Source organism: Schistocerca serialis, chromosome 3 (assembly GCF_023864345.2).
Source record: "Schistocerca serialis cubense isolate TAMUIC-IGC-003099 chromosome 3, iqSchSeri2.2, whole genome shotgun sequence".
Lineage (NCBI taxonomy): Eukaryota > Metazoa > Arthropoda > Insecta > Orthoptera > Acrididae > Schistocerca > Schistocerca serialis.
Window position 1 is genome coordinate 707807952 of NC_064640.1, and position 19814 is coordinate 707827765.

A 19814-nucleotide genomic window follows, 5' to 3' on the forward strand; every position below is an offset into this window, starting at 1 on the left:
GATTCTCCTCTCCTTACTTTTCATCAAACCTCAGCAAACTTCACAAAAGCACTCCCACAACTGCCCCCACAAGGGTTTCGCGCCAATCACAAGATCCCATGAGCTCCATGCCTCCCTTCTAATTTGTCTACTTTACCCATAGGCCAAAGCGCCGTATCCTAATGAAAGTTAACAGTATTCTTCTCTTTTCTGGAGAAGCAGCCAACCCCTGAGTCGCAAATTCCCGTCCAGGGAGGAGAAGACGTTGTGCTCCCAACTTGTTTTATCCCTTGGTCATTTTAGGAGAAGACGTTAGGAGAAGACGTTGTGCTCCCAACTTGTTTTTTACCATGGTCATTTTAGGCAGCGTGTTTTGAGTTTCCGTTTAGCCCTAGAGTGAACAACACGTTTATCATGGAGACTATTATTTGGCTGGCCCAAACGTTATTACGTGCCCGACCAGGGGTCTCAGCTAAACTGAGAGAAGTGCTTTTGTGCCCCAAAATAGACCATGGATACCAGCGAATTTTTATACCCTTCATCCCCTGTTCACAAAGGGCGCTTACGACACTGTCGAAACACCCTAGCTAGGTGACCTAGATTTTTCTCGCTCCCCTGTCGTGGTTAGCGGCGCTTAGCAGGTAGGTCCAGGTAGAGTTTTTTCGCCTCTTCGCCCAAACGCATTTTCTGCACACCGGTGCGAGAAATTCTTGGGATCAGCATTCCGTCTCTGGTAAGTGCTTCAAGATATTCCTTTCCCGAATCGCTAGACATTGCTTCCAAGGCCCAATCGTCCACTCCAAGATTTACTGTTAAATGACCAAATTGCCTGCTTGTTCTGAACTCCAAAAAATACTATTCGAAGGAGGGCAAAAATGGTTCAAATGGCTCTGAGCACTATGGGACTCAACTGCTGAGGTCATTAGTCCCCGAGAACTTAGAACTAGTTAAACCTAACTAACCTAAGGACATCACAAACATCCATGCCCGAGGCAGGATTCGAACCTGCGACCGTAGCGGTCTTGCGGTTCCAGACTGCAGCGCCTTTAACCGCACGGCCACTTCGGCCGGCCTCGAAGGAGGGCCACCATAAAGATATGGCATGCATTAACAATGCACATGCACCAACACTGCCTGCTCATGTCGATAACTTGGTGTCGTCGCACAAAAGTAATGTCTTGAGTGTAAAATCAGCATTAAAGAGTAAACCTGTATATGGAAAACAGTGAGAGAGTGACTCGTCCCCTCTCAATAGGACTTTTCTCTGAACCATTTTGAAGCTATTTTCCCTCCGACTTACAAGTGAACATGCAAATTACTGAAACACTTAGTGGCTGGGAGCAATTTAATGAATAAAGGGCTTAATGTTATCTCTACTTTGAATTCCTTTTTAAGCATCAGTTTCAGGATTTACTATGATATATGTGTGATCACTCATTACTTTATTCACCTTAAATGGACCATCAGAAACTAAATAAAACTTAGATATTTTCTTCTCCCACAAGTCTGGCCACCAATGGTTGCTAACCAGAACAAGGTCTCCTTTCTTAACCGCAGGCATCTTGGCAGTGTGGTTGTGGCGCTCCTTTCTGAGCACTTCCTTCTTCCTGATGTTATGCAACGTAGTGGCTATCTTGATTTCTAAACCTGCCACTGGAGGAGGCGGTAATATCGCTGCAGCCATAACAGGCATCGTTATTGGATTCCATGACACCATTTCCTCTGGGGAATAATCCATAGTATCACATGTTTTTCATTCATTCTTCCTTCGAACTGGGGTAGATAGTGGGTCCATGTTGTGGGTTTTTGGGAACGACGGACGCAACGAAGCTTTCTCACCTCATGAATATTTCTCTCTATCAGGTTCTGAGTGGTGTGTTAAATGCTTATGCGGTGAATAGTTAATCCTCGCTGGCTCGTTTCGGATATCCGGGTTCAGGAAGTGACTTGAGCACCGTTATCTAACAGCACTCCCAGTGGACTGCCAAACTCGTCTGCATATCGCCGAAAACATCTGCCCAACACTACAGAGGAAATCATCCTTACTGGGTACAACGTAATGTACTTAGTGAATAAATCCAAAACTGCTAATATAAATCTTGCTCCTCCTCTTCTAATCCTCCTCGGTTTGCATCACCTAGGTTCCGAGTGTTCCGGAACATGTACAGAAAATTGGAATAAAGATTGACATAAACATCATTTCCACCCTTTTATTGCTCATGAAAAACACACAATGCATGTTGTACCACCATACAGCGAGACCTTCAGAAGTCGTGGTCCAGATTGCTGTACACACCGGTACTTCTAATTCCCAGTAGCACGTCCTCTTGCATTGATGCATGCCTGTATTCGTCGTGGCATACTATCCACAAGTTCATGAAGGCACTGTTGGTCTAGATTGCCCCACTACTCAACGGCCATTCGGCGTAGATCTCTCAGAGTCGTTGGTGGATCACGTCGTCCATAAACTGCCCTTTTCAATCTATCCCAGTCATGTGCGATAGGGTTCATGTCTGGAGAACATGCTGGCCACTCTAATCGAGCGATGTCGTTATCCTGAAGGAAGTCATTCATAAGACGAGCACGATGGGGGCGTGCAGTGTCGTCCATGAAAGCGAAGGCCACGCCAATATGCTGCCGATATGGTTGCACAACAGGTCGGAGGAGGGCATTCACTTATCGTACAGCCGTTACCACGCCTTCCATGAACACCAGCGGCGTACGTTGGTCCCACATAATTCCACCCCAGAACAGCAGGGAACCTCCATCTTGCTGCATTCGCTGGACACTAAAGCGTTCAGCCTGACAGGGTAGCCTCCAAACACGTCTCTGACGATTGTGTGGTTGAAGGCATAGGCGACACTCATCGGTGAAGAGAACGTGATGCCAATCCTGAGCGGTCCATTCGGCATGTTGTTGGGACCATATGTACCGCGCTGCATGGTGTCGTGGTTGCAAAGATGGACCTCGCCGTGGATGTCGGGAGTGAAGCTGCGCATGATGCAGCCTATTGTGCACAGTTTGACTCGTAACACGACGTCCTGCGGCTGCACGAAAAGCATTATTCAACATGGTGACGTTGCTGTCAGTGTTCCTCCGAGCCATAATCCGTAGGTAGCGGTCATCCACTGCAGCAGTAGCCCTTGGGCGACCTGAGCGAGGCATGTCATCGACGGTTCCTATCTCTCTGTATCTGCTCCATGTCCGAACAACGTCGCTTTGGTTCAGTCCGAGACGCCTGGACACTTGCCTTGTTGAGAGCCCTTCCTGGCACAAAGTAGCAATGCGGCTGCGATCGAACCGGGGTATTGACCGTTTAGGCATGAGGGAACTACAGACAACACGAGCCGTGTACCTCCTTCCTGGTGGAATGACTGGAACTGATCGACTGTCGGACCACGTCCGTCTAACAGGCGCTGCTCATGCATGATTGTTTACATCTTTGGGTGGGTTTAGTGACATCTCTGAACAATCAAAGGGACTGTGTCTGTGATAGAATATCCACAGCAAACGTCTATCTTCAGGAGTTCTGGGAACCGGAGTGATGCAAAACTTTTTTGATTTGTGTATTTACATATAGACTCGATTGCCCTATCTTCGTGTATTGCGTCCTTTATTACCTGAAGTTTTGGGTCGAGAGACTGATGGGGAGCTATGTCTCTGAGATTCTGAAGCATCTCGGCATCGCCTTCTATTTCCTTGATCAAATGTACATCTATATTCTTACTTTCCAGATGGTCCAGACGGTTGGGCATCCCAAGCGGCAGACAGGACGATGCGGATGGTACCGCATTGTCTTCGCCTGGCACGTATTGTATGGTGTAATGAAATTCCTGACGGGCTGACACCCAGCGCAAGAGACTTGCATTGGAGTGCCGACAGCAGTTCAGAAACGTAAGCACCCAGTGACTGGTCACTACCATTGTCTGATGACCTAGAAGATACTGTCAGAACCTGTGCATGCTCCAGACAAGAGCTAACAGCAACTTCTCAGTCACTCCATATTGTCCCTCTCAATCGTTTACGTGCACCTGGAAAAACAAATAATGCAATGCTGTTTATTTCCCCCCTCATTGTACTCCTGTTACAGCTCTCTACCGATGGCGTAGTATGAACTGTCAATAGCTTGGAAGAATTTTCTGTTAAAACCGTGCTGGTGGAGTGTACTACGCTTTAGAACCAGGTCTTTAATGTACTGTAACTCGCATTCATGCTCTTCGGTCGAACAGAAGGTGACGTTCTTCTTTAGTAACTCCATCAAGTGAGCACTATCCCCCACGTAATTGTTAACACACCTGCGGAAAAATCTGGTCAGACCTAAGCATACCCTCAACAACCCCTGGTTTTAGGAGTAGAAAATTGGTGGATTGTTTCCAGTTTCTCCCCTCTTGTGTGCACACCTTCATTGTTCAGGATATCGACTAGGTACCTTACTTCCCGACAGGCAAACCTACACTTCTCTGCTCATAGGGTCACATCAACACAAGCTACAGTGTGAAATACATTCTGCAGAGTTTTGCAGTGTTCTGCGAAACTTTTTGAGGCGATTACAGTGTCACTGACGTACAACATGACTTGCCTGGGAAGATCTGGACCCATGACTGAATCTAAAGTATGATTCAATGTAGTGACACTTAGATTAAACCCACATGGCAGAAAGTTGTATTCATAGCTCTTGCTGTTGACTAGAAAGACCATATATATTCTGGACTCTTCCATCAATGGACTCTACCGGTATGAGGTGGCTATATCCAGAGTGCTAAAATACTTTGCTTCCTCAGATCGCGCCAGATGGTCTTCCATGGCTTCTGGGCGATGTCTTTCTGTAATTAACAACTGATTAAGTCAGCAGACATCCCACACTACACAGATACCTCCCACTTGTTTATTCACGGCAAGGACAGAATTACTGTAAGTAGTGTCTGATCTTCTAATTACTTCCTACTGAATCATTCACTCTATTTCCTCTGCAACCAGCCATGGACGATGTGCAGCCACTCTCTACAAGTGGGCCAAATATTCGTCACAATCCTGCAGCTGTGGTGCAGAAGGACAGACAGTTGCTCATGTTGTATTGACATGTCCTGCATGTGCCTAGAAGGGCTCTTTCGAAGATTTCCTCACAGCGACGGGTGATGTTATAAAATACATAAAAGACCTTGATATCCATCTATAGCTGTTGTTATTTGTGTTATTTTACGCTGGAGAGCTGTTCTTAAATGTTGATGTGTAGTAATTTGTAATCTTTATATATGCATTGCCATACAATAAATAAATAAATCCTCTGCAAACACCTGGTGCTTCACTAATGTTATCCCATATGAAGATGTGTACAACAGTTACCCCTCTTTCACCTTCAGATGTGTTCAGTCTCCTTGGTTGGTATTGGAAAACAATGGCATATCGCCGAAATTCATTAAATGACGTTATTTATTGCTCCGGTGCTAACAAAGATCCTTCCTGGAAGTTGTCTGCTAATTACTTCTCTGGCAGGCAAGTGATGGAGGACATCCTAGTGAGCTGTCACGACTAGCTGCCAGCACAGAGGCGGACCCCTGCACCTCGGCCTCTGTCGTGGAGCCAAAATTAGTTTTTACTGAATGTGGGTGCTCAGCTCCCACGTGAACTGCAACCAGGTCTGAAAATGGCAAACACACTTTGTTGTTGTTCACTGTGATGTCCACTTCTTTTCTCGTAATTAATTAGCTTCTGTTTGACTCAGCCAGTTCGCTCCAAGAATAGCAGTAGCTCTCAATGTGGTCACTACCAGAAGCGAATGGAACATTTTAATGCTGTGGGTGGAAAGCTCTACCAGCACCTGTTTGGTTACTGGCTTTGACTTGGCCCCTGTGGCACGTCTGATTCCTACTGTAATTGCTAGGAGTATTTATAATCTGACTCTATGTATAAGTTGTTGAAGGAAGTTTCGGAAATTACTAAGATAACTGCGCCAGTGTCCAGAAGGAACTTCTGCTCCGGTTAGAAGGAATTCAGCAATATTCTAGGGTCCTGATATGCCTGCTCTGAAGGTTGGAACTCCTCTACTAACAAGTCCTCGAACGGATTTTGTGGAAAGTCAACCTCCCTATCCAGACCCGCACACACACTTAGTGGGAGTAATTCGGTCTTGGACACAAGTTTTCGGAGCTTAGCTCAGTCACGGTTGTGGTGCCCGCCGTGGAATGTTTTCCCTCACGGTTTGGGGCGAAGTGCGTCACCGGTAATTAGACTTTAGCTTTTTCCCCCTCATGTACCACACCTGAGCTGACAGGACATTTCTGTCACCGATCTTCAGGTGAAAACGGTTTCCTGTACCCTTCCCGCTCTAATTATCGTGGTTAGATCGTCCGGCGAGCTCCATTATTGCCTCTTGAGTCTTGACCGCTACTATTGCTCCGCTTATGTTCTGTGTTGACGGCACGACTTATGTCTCTCCCTTCCTGAAACTTGTCCAACTTGGCCAACACTTCTAGCGATTGGTCCAAGCTCACTACCAGTATAGTTAGCAGTTGCCTTCTGGTCCACTTGGGCATACGCTAGTAGATGATAGGTATGACTTCTTGTATGAGTTACTTTGCGTCCACGGATGGGCAGAAGTGACACACGAAACATACCTTACATAAGAAAAATTTCCTCAAAGTCGCTCCACTAGGACTGTACATGGGCCCGATCATCAGGAAGCGCCATACCCCATGCTGTGTAGTCCGATTCTGGTATTGTCTAAAAAATTCGCAAAGTAGTTGCTCGAAATCCAACAATTGCGCCCTGTGAGCTGCCACCACAGGCTCGCTTCGGAGGTTAATTGGTGTCCGAACATGATCATTAACTGTTTGTAAGTAACGTGGATCGTCTCTGCCCAATCTCTAAAGTTTTGTCGGAAATCCACAGGCTATACTCGGGAGTTCATCCAGTTGAATTTTTCCCAAGTATGTGGGGTAATCTGGGGAGGGGGGTGCCAGGAGGGTTGTGTGCAAACAGTAGAACACGGTAAGGCTCCGCTTCCAGAAGTTTGCGGGTTCGAACCCGCAGACAGAGTGGCGGCTATCTCTGTCTGCGTGAAGATAACAGCGCCGGTAATTTCCACGCTCTGTGCGGACTCAATAGGACGGGCCTCGCCCAGAAGTCACGAGACAACTCGTGGCACAGGCAGGCCTGCAACGGCCAGAGGCGGGAAAGGAGGGGCTCACCCCGCTGAATGTAGCCCCCTCCGTGTGCTCGCCGCCAGTCAGCTGGCCCGCATGTGTATTGAGCAACGCCTGAACGATGGTATTCTTCGCTGACGTAACCACACCGGGCCCTCATTCCCGCTGGTCCGACGTGGCACACAACAGTTAGCTGAGCTCCTATAGATAATTTTAAGATCTTGTACTACGCTGCAACTCTGTCCGCTATAATGGAACTAATTTCTAGAACTTTATCGTCTGCTGAGTGTACCCGCGTTTCCATTGCACCCAATATTTCAGTATTCCACGAAATAACCGTTTGAATCACTGTCACTTGTTCGTTCATCGTTTCTAAAGTGACCGGCTGACTGTTCAGTTGCTGGGCGATTGTAATAACTTGTTCAGCTACTCCGGTGAATTTACTTTCAATTCACACAACTGTGAGTCGATTTTAGAAACAGCCTCCTTGTTTTCTCGAAGCGCACTGTGCAGCTTCTCACCCTGTACTATTTACAGAAAATTTGCTCATGGTGATCAAGGTGAGAGTGGCACGGTCCCAAGGCGAACCCGTAAACGGTACCTGCCAGTCACACTGAGGCGCACCCCGTGCGGGTTCCCCCTGCCTCCTGGACCCGTCCCCTCATGACCAAGCTTTGAGTTGCATCTAGCAACAACAATTACGCCTCTTTCTCGGCGACTCGAGTCAAGAAATTCGGTCACCACCTACAGTACTCAAAATCGGAACAGATATTGCTCCCGTCACTCCTTCGCTCGGCGAATAGTGGCTAACAGAAAGAATTCTGATGCAGTAACAGCTACAAGTGTTAGAAACTCGGGGAGCGTAACAGCTTCCTGAATTCCAAATTTCACTGAAAATTCACGAGTCACATCATGGACGCTATATCGGTGACTGCTGGAGGAGGTTTACGAAGCTGAATGAAGAATGACTGAATAATTAATTTGGCTACCGGTTTTTGTTGTTCCCTTAAGAACGATATTAAATTTCACCTGTGGTTCTTCTGCTATCCCTACCACGGCCGGCATCAGGCTCCACCACGTCCAGCTGCGTTTCAGTGGTTAACTGATAAAGAATGAGACAACAGGGGGAAACCACAAACCAAAATAACAAACAGACATGTCTCGTATGACGTTACATATATTGTTTCAAGGCAATATGTTAAATAAGAGATAGCCTGCTGCATGTGAAGAGCGGTTGCTGCTCGCCAACAAAGTTATGAAACTGGCGAAAACTCGTATTGTTGCAAGTAAAGACAAAATAATGACCAAATACTACAAACTACGGCCAAAATATTGAATGGTCCAACACCTGAATTAAGAGATACACTATGTGACCAAAGTATCCGGACACCCCAAAAAACATATGTTTTTCATATTAGGTGTATTTTGATGCCACCTACTGCCAGGTACTCCATATCAGCGACCTCAGTAGTCATTAGACATCGTGAGAGAGCAGAATGGGGAGCTCCGCGGAACTCATGGACTTGGAACGTGGTCAGGTGATTGGGTGTCACTTGTGTCATACGTCTGTGCGACAGATTTTCACACTCCTAAACATCCCTCGATCCACTGCTTCTGATGCGATAGTGAAGTGGAAACGTGAAGGGACACGTACACCACAAAAGCGTACATGTCGACTTCGTCTGTTGAGTGACAGTGACCGCCGACAGTTGAAGAGGGTCGTAATGTGTAATAGGCAGACATATATCCAAACCATCACACAGGAATTTCAAACTGCATCAGGATGCACTCAAGTACTATGACAGTTAGGCGGGAGATGAGAAAACGTGGATTTCATGGTCGAGAGGCTGCTCATAAGCCACACATCACGCCGGTAAATGTCAAACGACGCCTCGCTAGGTGTAAGGAGCATAAACATTGGACAATTAAACAGTGGAAAAACGTTGTGTGGAGTGACGAATCACGGTACACAATGTGACGATCCGATGGCAGAGTGGGGGTGTGGCGAATACCCGGTGAACGTCATCTGCCAGCGTGTGTAGTGCCAACAGTAAAATTCGGAAGCAGTGGTGTTATGGTGTGGTCGTGTTTTTTGATGGAGGTTGCTTGCACCTCTTGTTGTTTTGCGTGGGACTATCACAGCACAGGCCTGCACTGATGTTTTAAGCACCTTCTTGCTTCCTACTGTTGAAGAGCAGTTCGAGGATGGCGACTGCATCTTTCAACACGATCGACACCTGTCCACAATGCATAGCCTGTGGCGGAGTGATTACACGACAATTACATCCATGTAATGGACTGGCCTGTACAGAGTCCTGACCTGAATCCTATAGATCACCTCTGGGATGTTTTGGAACGCTGACTTTGCGCCAGGCCTCACCGACCGACACGATACCTCTCCTTAGTACAGCACTCCGTGAAGAATGGGCTGCCATTCCCCAAGAAACCTTCCGGCACTTGACTGAACGTATGCCTGCGAGAGTGGAAGCTGTCATCAAGGCTAAGGGTGGGTCAACACCGTATTGAAATCCAGCATTACCGATGGAGGGCGCCACGGACTTGTAAGTCATTTTCAGCCAGGTGTTCGGATACTTTTGATCTCATAGTGTAGTGTGCCAAGAGGTAGATGAAATACTAATAGACATTAGAATTGCCGAGACCAGCCCAAACTGGGGCGGCTGAGATTGCTTTTACGGAAACATTATTATCGACTAGCGGGCTGTTACTGATTACTAACCATGCTGTGTTGTTGAGTGTGGTCAGTGGCCGCTACCGATGTAACCAGCATGCATATTTGTGGATAATGGCGGCAACTCACTCGCGGATGATGGTCACGAACTTGCACTTAGTTAATAACTGCTTCAACTGGGGTTCGAGAGCCTCTACCGCCACTTTTGTGTCCCAAGACTCGTCAACAGGAAGAGGAGCTCCGTGACCAACTTAACACGTCGCGTCTCGCACATTCGTTCCGGCCAATGAAGGCAGTGTTGTCGCCCTAGCAGTTGGGACACATGGAATAATGGTTCTTCCGTAACAGCGGCTAGCTAGGCGTGTGTTCCTTTGCCGCTGGCAAAGAAGAACTGAAATTGTAACTGACGGCTACTTTAACACTCTAGTAATACACTATATTGTACCAATTCTATATTATTTAAACCTGGCCACAGAAAATATTAATCTATTTACGAACGGGAGTCATGTTGTTAGGCAAACCTACGGAGGTCCATAACTGTCGGAGAAGATTAATTTCATACGATGTAATCGGAAATTAATGAATTAGACTTGTAAAGTACTTTTCTGATAAGCCCGTGACATTTCAGTAGACTAATGGCGAAACGATATCTGTTATATCAAGAGACTAGGAATCTCTCAGTGTTTCAATTGGTAATATGCGCCTTGGCATAGCTGTATTTGAGGCCGACACGTCAAAAGATGAAGACAAATCATCCGTTCTCTGTTGTCGCAGTGAATTAGTTCGCCCTTGCAGGTAGGCAACACAGTGAACGGATTTCCATCGTGACTACTGTCGCAGCATCCCAGGCAACTGGTGTCAGGGGCTTCAATGAACTGCATAAATATATTGATGTGTAACGTGTCACAGTCAATGCACATATCGAGCACGTGCAATGTGCGTTTAAAACTTGGACAGACGATCTATCCACTGATTTGTGTCTATTTTCTGTATGTCTTATAGTTTATCAGCAGTCGTCTTCTGAATCCCTGAAAGTACTTAGGAATAACCCCTGTATTCTTCTATGGGGGATCGAAACTCTGTTCATTTTAAGAAAGGTCAGATATGTCGGCTTTTTATTCAGCGTGATGTTGCTGCGATAGGCCACCTCAGATATATCCTGGACGAACAAATACCGGGTGATCAAAAAGTCAGTATAAATTTGAAAACTTAGTAAACCACGAAATAATGTAGATAGAGAGGTAAAAGTTGACACACATGCTTGGAATTACATGGGGTTTTATTAGAACAAAAAAAAGTATTGCTAGACGCGTAAAAGATCTCTTGCGCGCGTCGTTTGGTGATGATCGTGTGCTCAGCCGCCACTTTCGTCATTCTTGGCCTCCCAGGTCCCCAGACCTCAGTCCGTGCTATTATTGGCTTTGGGGTTACCTGAAGTCGCAAATGTATCGTGCTCGACCGACATCTCTAGGGATGCTGAAAGACAACATCCGACGCCAATGCCTCACAATAACTCCGGACATGCTTTACAGTGCTGTTCACAACATTATTCCTCGACTACAGCTATTGTTGAGGAATGATGGTGGACATATTGAGCATTTCCTGTAAAGAACATCATCTTTGCTTTGTCTTACTTTGTTATGCTAATTATTGCTATTCTGATCAGATGAAGCGCCGTCTGTCGGACATTTTTTTAACTTTTGTATTTTTTTTGGTTCTAATAAAACCCCATGTCATTCCAAGCATGTGTGTCAATTTGTACCTCTTTATCTACATTATTCTATGATTTGTTCAGTTTGCCAGCCGGAGTGGCCAAGCGGTTCTAGGCGCTTCAGTCTGGAACCGTGCGACCGCTACGGTCGCAGGTTCGAATCCTGCCTCGGGCAAGGATGCGTGTGATGTCCTTAGGTTAGGTAGGTTTAAGTATTTCTAAGTTCTAGTGGACTGATGACCTCAGATGACAAGTCCCATAGTGCTCAGAGCCATTTGAACCATTTTTTGTTCAGTTTTCAAATGTATACTGACTTTTTCATCACCCGGTATATATCGAGGTTGGGTTGTAGCGAACAACGTGGCGAATTTTCTGACCTACACTAATGATTTGTAACGTTTATAACTGCCAAATTACGACACAAGGTTTGCTTTCTTTTCATGGCACAGGGAAGAGCCACCAAAGAGGATTTCACCGACAAAACATGTTTAGAAATTGATCAGACAGTGGTAAGATAAAAGCCGACGCAAGCCACTTCTCGCCATCAGGAGAAGAGGTCTATAAATGTCTGCTCTACTGTACAGTAGTCAGAGAAAACAACTCTGGTGCTATTAGTGTTTTTACTGTTATGACTTTCATATTAAGTTCTTAATCTATTGACCCCCAACTCTGAGACATGTAATAAAGCAATTCCGGAAAGACAATACTGGACGTCGTATTTTATCAGCACTTAACACATCGCCGATCCGTGAGATACGGCATTTCATGTTTTTTGGAGTCGTCGGGGTTTCCTTGTACACCACTGGTTTCAATTTAAACTACAGTTACAAATCCACAACTACATTACTGGCCATTAAAATTGCTACACCAAGAAGATGACGTGCTACAGATTCGAAATTTAACCAACACGAAGAAGATGCTGTGATATGCAAATGATTAGCTTTTAAGAGCAGGGTTGGCAACGGTGGCGACACTTACAACGTGCTAACATGAGGAAAGTTTCCAACCGATTTCTCATACACAAACACCAGTTGACCGGCGTTGCCTGGTGAAACGTTGTTGTGATGCCTCGTGCAAGGAGGAGAAATGCGTACCATCACGATTCCGACATTGATAAAGGTCGGACTGGAGCCTATCGCGATTGCGGTTTATCGTATCGCGACATTGCTGCTCGCGTTGGTCGAGATCCAATGACTGTTAGCAGAATATGGAGTCGGTGGGTTCAGGAGGGTAATACGGAACGCCGCGCTGGATCCCAACGGCCTCGTATCACTAGCAGTTGAGATGACAGGCATAGCCGGCCGCGGTGGCCGTGCGATTCTAGGCGCTCCAGCCCGGAACCGCGCGACTGCTTCGGTCGCAGGTTCGAATCCTGTCTCGGGCATCGATGTGTGATGTCCTTAGGTTAGTTAGGTTTGAGTAGTTCTAAGTTCTAGGGGACTGATGACCTAAGATGTTAAGTCCCATAGTGCTCAGAGCCATTTGAACCATGACAGGCATCTTATCCGCATGGCTGTAACGGATCGTGCAGCCACGTCTCGATCCCTGAGTAAACAGATAGGGAAGTTTGCAAGAAAACAGCCATCTGCACGAATAGTTCGACGACGCTTGCAGCAGCATGGACTATCAGCTCGGAGACCATGGCTGCGGTTACCCTTGACGTTGCATCACAGACAGGAGTGCCAGCGATGGTGTACTCAACGACGAACCTGGGTGCACGAATGGCAAAACGTCATTCTTTCGGATGAATCCAGATTGTGTTTACAGCATCATGATGGTTACATCCGAGTTTGGCGACATCGCTGTGAACGCACATTGGAAGCGTGTATTCGTCACCGCCATACTGGCGTATCACCCGGCGTGATGGTATGGGGTGCCATTGGTTACACGTCTCGGTCACCTCTTGTTCGCATTGACGGCGCTTTGAATAGTGGACGTTACATTTCAGATGTGTTACGACCCGTGGCTCTACCCTTCATTCGATCCCTCTGAAACCCTACATTTCAGCAGGATAATGCACGACCGCATGTTGCAGGTCCTGTACGGGCCTTTCTGGATACAGAAAATGTTCGACTGCTGCCTGGCCAGCACATTCTCCAGATCTCTCACCAATTGAAAATGTCTGGTCAATGGTGGCCGAGCAACTGGCTCGTCACAATACGTCAGTCACTACTCTTGATGAACTGTGGTATCGTGTTGAAGCTGCATGGGCAGCTGTACCTGTATACGCCATCCAAGCTCTGTTTGAGTCAATGCTCAAGCGTATCAAGGCCGTTATTACGGCCAGAGGTGGTTGTTCTGAGTACTGATTTCCCAGGATCTATGCACCTAAATTGCATAAAAATGTAATCACATGTCTGTTCTAGTATAATATATTTGTCCAATGAATACTGGTTTATCATCTGCATTTCTTCTTGGTGTAGCAATTTTAATGGCCAATAGTGCATTATGTCTGGTGACCACGCAGGCCTTTTTGTACTCCAAATGTCTGATACAACTATCTTCAAATTTCCTGGTAAGTAGGTCTATAATTATAAGGTGCAGTCAAATGAAAATGGGACAGATGGAAAAAGTAGTTAAAGTTTTAGTTATTTCAGAAGTAATCGCCATAAGTGTAAATAAATTTATTCCACTGTGGGACAAGGTGGCCAAAAATGTTTGTGGTTGCCTACGGAATCATGATTATACCCAGGCGTGCACCTCTTCATCCCAACCAAATCGATGGTCTTGAATGTCTTCTTTCGGAGCACCAAAAATATGGAAATTGCGTGGGAAGAAAACGAAACTGTTTGGACGATGTGTAGGGGCTTCCCAGCGGAACGTCAGCAGCGTAATCGAAAAACCCTTGAAAGCATGTGGCATTACCAATCGCCTGATGCACGGTACTGCTATCTTTCCTTCTCTTCGTCAGACGTGGTTGACCAGAACATCGACAACAAGTATGTTTGCCCTCTCATTCCCATGTGGTCTAATACAGAGCCTCTGTCACATCGAATACCCCACAAGTCTGGATATTGCCCACCCACATGTTGTCAAGGTTGTTTCGATTGCGTTGGAGAAGTTCCACTGTGAAAGCCTTACACATTCTCCATATAAGCAGCATGGCAAAGTGGGTCCTGGCACGCTTTTGATATCAAACTGACATGCAAATGAATTAAATTGTGACAGCTGATTGATTTGTGATCTTAACTTATTGTTCTGCTATGTGACTTATGACTCTCTGAAGGTTGATTTCTGACCATCTGGGAATAAACAGTCCTTGTGAGAAACCCCCCACCCCATACCCCACGCTGTCCTCCATCTGAGAAATCCTTACCCCTACCCCCTATCCCCAATAGAAGCACACTTTTGAAATAAAATTAATTGACTAATTAATATAATTGATCAATTAATTACCCCTCACCCTCCTCGGAACTTCACCAGCCCTCCCCTCCCCTCTCCCACTTCCTCTCCCCAAGCCCATGTCGAAAAAATGGGAGAAGGACTTGGTCTCTGTCGACCTGCTGGAGAGGAGGGACATAGAGTAGTCTATTCCTTTATTTTGAGTGTAACCCTTTTGGAAATTTTCAGCAAATACCCCAGCCCTCTCCTCCCCTCCCCTACTTCCTCCATCCACACCCAGAAAAAAAATTGTGGGAAAATCGCTGTCTGTGCTGAGTTGTTGGTGTGGAGGTTCAAGTATTATCTTGTCCAGCAACTAATTACGTAATTACACTCATCCACATTGAAGGTATTGTCTTGTTGGAAAATTTTTGCATGTGTGCTCCACTTGAGATGCAGGGATTCACTAAGTTAGTGCACAATGCCACCACCAGACGATGTCCCATACCCTCACCTCTCGGCGCGTCCCTCACCACCGTCCCAGAAAAAGTTAGAGTTTTAAAGACTCAGTCAATGCTGGAGAAGAAGGATATTCACGACACGAAATTAAAATCGGTGTCAATAATATATTGATGCATATTTTTTATTTAAACAGTTTGTGGGAGGTGGGACTCCACAACTTGGGTAGAGCTCACGTCTGCATCCCCATCCCCGCTTCCCTTGACGTGATAACTGTAACCACTGAGGAATAGAATAAACTGCGGTATTGTAGCCGCCATTTTGGGCCCCCGCACGTGTGTCTGTCGTTTGGGCGCCACCACAAAGGTCAAAAACCGTCCAATGTACTAATTGTAGATTACAGTACTAAATACCACAGACCATGGACAAGGTGTCGGCCACCTTTGATCTTGCAGTCATGCAGTCATGAACAAAGAGTCAGGGGGTGGCATTCTGTTGATCAGGAAATTCCACACTCGCTTCCTGTCTGTCTCTCACAAGTGGCTGCTACCTGTTTGTGTCTACATCTATACTCCGCGAGCCACCTTACGGTGTGTGGCGGAGGGTACTTATTGTACCACTATCTGATCCCCCCTTCCCTGTTCCATTCACGAATTGTGCGTGGGAAGAACGACTGCTTGTAAGTCTCCGTATTTGCTCTAATTTCTCGGATCTTTTCGTTGTGATCATTACGCGAGATATATGTGGGCGGTAGTAATATGTTGCCCATCTCTTCCCGGAATGTGCTCTCTCGTAATTTCGATAATAAACCTCTCCGTATTGCGTAACGCCTTTCTTGAAGTGTCCGCCACTGGAGCTTGTTCAGCATCTCCGTAACGCTCTCGCGCTGACTAAATGTCCCCATGACGAATCGCGCTGCTTTTCGCTGGATCATGTCTATCTCTTCTATTAATCCAACCTGGTAAGGGTCCCATACTGATGAGCAATACTCAAGAATCGGACGAACAAGCGTTTTGTAAGCTACTTCTTTCGTCGATGAGTCACATTTTCTTAGAATTCTTCCTATGAATCTCAACGTGGCGCCTGCTTTTCCCACTATTTGTTTTATGTGATCATTCCACTTCAGATCGCTCCGGATAGTAACTCCTAAGTATTTTACGGTCGTTACCGCTTCCAATGATTTACCACCTATGGCATAATCGTACTGGAATGGATTTCTGCCCCTATGTATGCGCATTATATTACATTTATCTACGTTTAGGGAAAGCTGCCAGCTGTCGCACCATGCATTAATCCTCTGCAGGTCCTCCTGGAGTACGTACGAGTCTTCTGATGTTGCTACTTTCTTGTAGACAACCGTGTCATCTGCAAATAGCCTCACGGAGCTACCGATGTTGTCAACTAAGTCATTTATGTATATTGTAAACAATAAAGGTCCTATCACGCTTCCCTGCGGTACTCCCGAAATTACCTCTACATCTGCAGATTTTGAACCGTTAAGAATGACATGTTGTGTTCTTTCTTCTAGGAAATCCTGAATCCAATCACAAACCTGGTCCGATATTCCGTAAGCTCGTATTTTTTTCACTAAACGTAAGTGCGGAACCGTATCAAATGCCTTCCTGAAGTCCAGGAATACGGCATCAATCTGCTCGCCAGTGTCTACGGCACTGTGAATTTCTTGGGCAAATAGGGCGAGCTGAGTTTCACATGATCTCTGTTTGCGGAATCCATGTTGGTTATGATGAAGGAGATTTGTATTATCTAAGAACGTCATAATACGAGAACACAAAACATGTTCCATTATTCTACAACAGATTGACGTAAGCGAAATAGGCCTATAATTATTCGCATCTGATTTATGACCCTTCTTGAAAATGGGAACGACCTGCGCTTTCGTCCAGTCGCTAGGTACTTTACGTACTTCCAGCGATCTACGATAAATTGCTGATAGAAAGGGGGCAAGTTCTTTAGCATAATCACTGTAGAATCTTAAGGGTATCTCGTCTGGTCCGGATGCTTTTCCGCTACTAAGTGATAGCAGTGTGTGTGAACCAACGTCTCGAAACTCACAGATGAAGGTTTTCATTTCTGCACAGAATACTGTTTTCCTATTGGCTCATTCTGGGGACAAAGGGAGAGCTGATGCAGTATCGATATCAAACATACAGGGAAAAAGTGAATTTGCACTACCATATCAAATTGATTCTTTAACAATTAAAAGGTGTCAAACACATCACTTAAAACACTCACCACCACCTTGCGAAGATCCTTCTACGTAATAAACATGTTTTCAGCGTTTGAGTATCACACACAAACATTATGCAAATCAAGTAATCAAATTTCCGCCACAAATAGATTGTAACTCTAAGTATATCTGAGGTCTTGTATGCACTGATGTTTGAGAACAAAAACACCCCCCTCCACCGAAACGTTTCCACTAAACATATTTGGCATAAAAAACTTTCCAATCACGATTGTGATCAAGAAGCGCGTGCCGCCTACCAACCGCCAGGCAGCATCATGCGCCGTCAGCCGCCGGGCTCGCGACTGCACCTCACCACACCACCTTGTGCCGCCCTCTGGATAGTTGAATAGCGAACTAGTCAATATGCTGCGCGAGCAGTAGTAGAAGCAGATGTGCGTGTAAATGAGAAGATTCGAAATGGCGAGTATTGCGCTAGACAATTGTTCTGCCTCATGTAAATTGATTGGTTAATGGCTGGGCAACCACAGTGATAGTCTCTCCAGCCATTGAGCATCTAGCATGGCATGTGTGCAAATACCGAGAGATTGGTGCTTAACTGTCGATGTGGCCAACACGTGCAGCTTAGCTGTTTCTCCACGGTGTGGTGCGGTGCAGTCACGAGCCTGATGGCGGACAGCGTGTGGTGCAGCCCAGCTGATGGAAGAAAGGGCACACTTCGAGATCGCGATTGTGATCGGAACGTTTATTCGTCAAATATATTTAGTGGAAACATTTTGATGGAGGAAGGTGCTTGTGTTCTCAAACATCGATGCATACAAGATTTCAGATATATTTAGCACTACAAAATATTTGTGGTGGGAATTTAATTTCTTAATTTGCTTAATGTTTATGTGTGATACTCAAACGGTGAAAATATGTTTTATTATGAAGAGGAATCATAGTGACGCGGTGATAATTTTAAGCAATCTATTTGACTCTTGTAAAGTGTTAAAGAATTAATTTGAGAGGGTAGTGCAAATGGACTGTTTTCCTCTATTCTTGATATCCAAATCGCACCAGCTCTCCCATTGTCCCCAGCATTAGCCAGTAGGAACACAATATTCTCAGGAGAAATGAAAACCTCTGTCTGTGCATTTGGAGATGTTAGTTCACACTTAAGAGAGACAGAGAGAGGAAGTAAGTCTGGGATATCTTGATCAACAGAATACTATCACCTGATGATTTGTTTGGGATCATGACATCAAAGCAGGCCAACATCTGGTCTGTAGTCAATGGTACTTAGTATTGTGATTGGGGCAGTTTTTGACCTCCTTGGCGGTGCACGGACGACAGACACATGCTCAGAGACCCAAACTCGTAGCTACTGTACCGCACTTCATTCCATTCCTTGGTGCTTACAGTTATTACATGATGAGAATTGGGGGTAGGGGTGTTGACATATGCTCTGCCCAAGTAGGGGAGCCCTGTCTCCCACAAACTGATTAAATAAAGAATATGCACCAATATATTAGTGACATTGGTTTTTAGTTTTGAGTCATAAGATCCTTCCTCTCCAACAGAGATTGAGTTTTTTCCCACAAATTTTTTATGGGAGTGGCAGGGAGGAGGAGGAGGAGATTAGTGTTTTACGTCCCGTCGACAACGAGGACATTAGAGACGGAGCGCAAGCTCGGGTGAGCGAAGGATGGGGAAGGAAATCGGCCGTGCCCTGTCAAAGGAACCATCCCGGCATTTGCCTGAAGCGATTTAGGGAAATCACGGAAAACCTAAATCAGGATGGCCGGAGATGGGATTGAACCGTCGTCCTCCCGAATGCGAGTCCAGTGTGCTAACCACTGCACGACCTCGCTCGGTTGGCAGGGAGGGATGGGGTGTATGGTGGGTGATGGGAGGTCTTGTGATGGTGGCATTGTGCACTAGCTCAGTCGATCCCTGCACATCAAAGAGAGCACAGAAGCGAAAATTTTCCAACAAGACAACACCTCCAATGTACATCAGTGTAATTATTACATGTAGTTTTTGGAAAAGGTAATACTTGCACCTTCCACACCAACAGCTCTGTAAAGACTGAGCGATTTCCCTATCAATTTTTTCTGGGTGGGGAGGGAAAAGTGGAGGAATGGAGGGGAGGGCTGCAGGATCTGCTACCAATTTTCAATAGGGTAGTAGCCACAATAAAGAAAATAAGCTTCCTGATGTCCTTCCTCTCCAGCAGCTCAGCACAGACTGAGTCTTTTTCCCACCAACTTCCAGGAGTATTGTGGGAGGAGAGATTTAGGGGATATCTCCAAAAGGGCGAGGGGT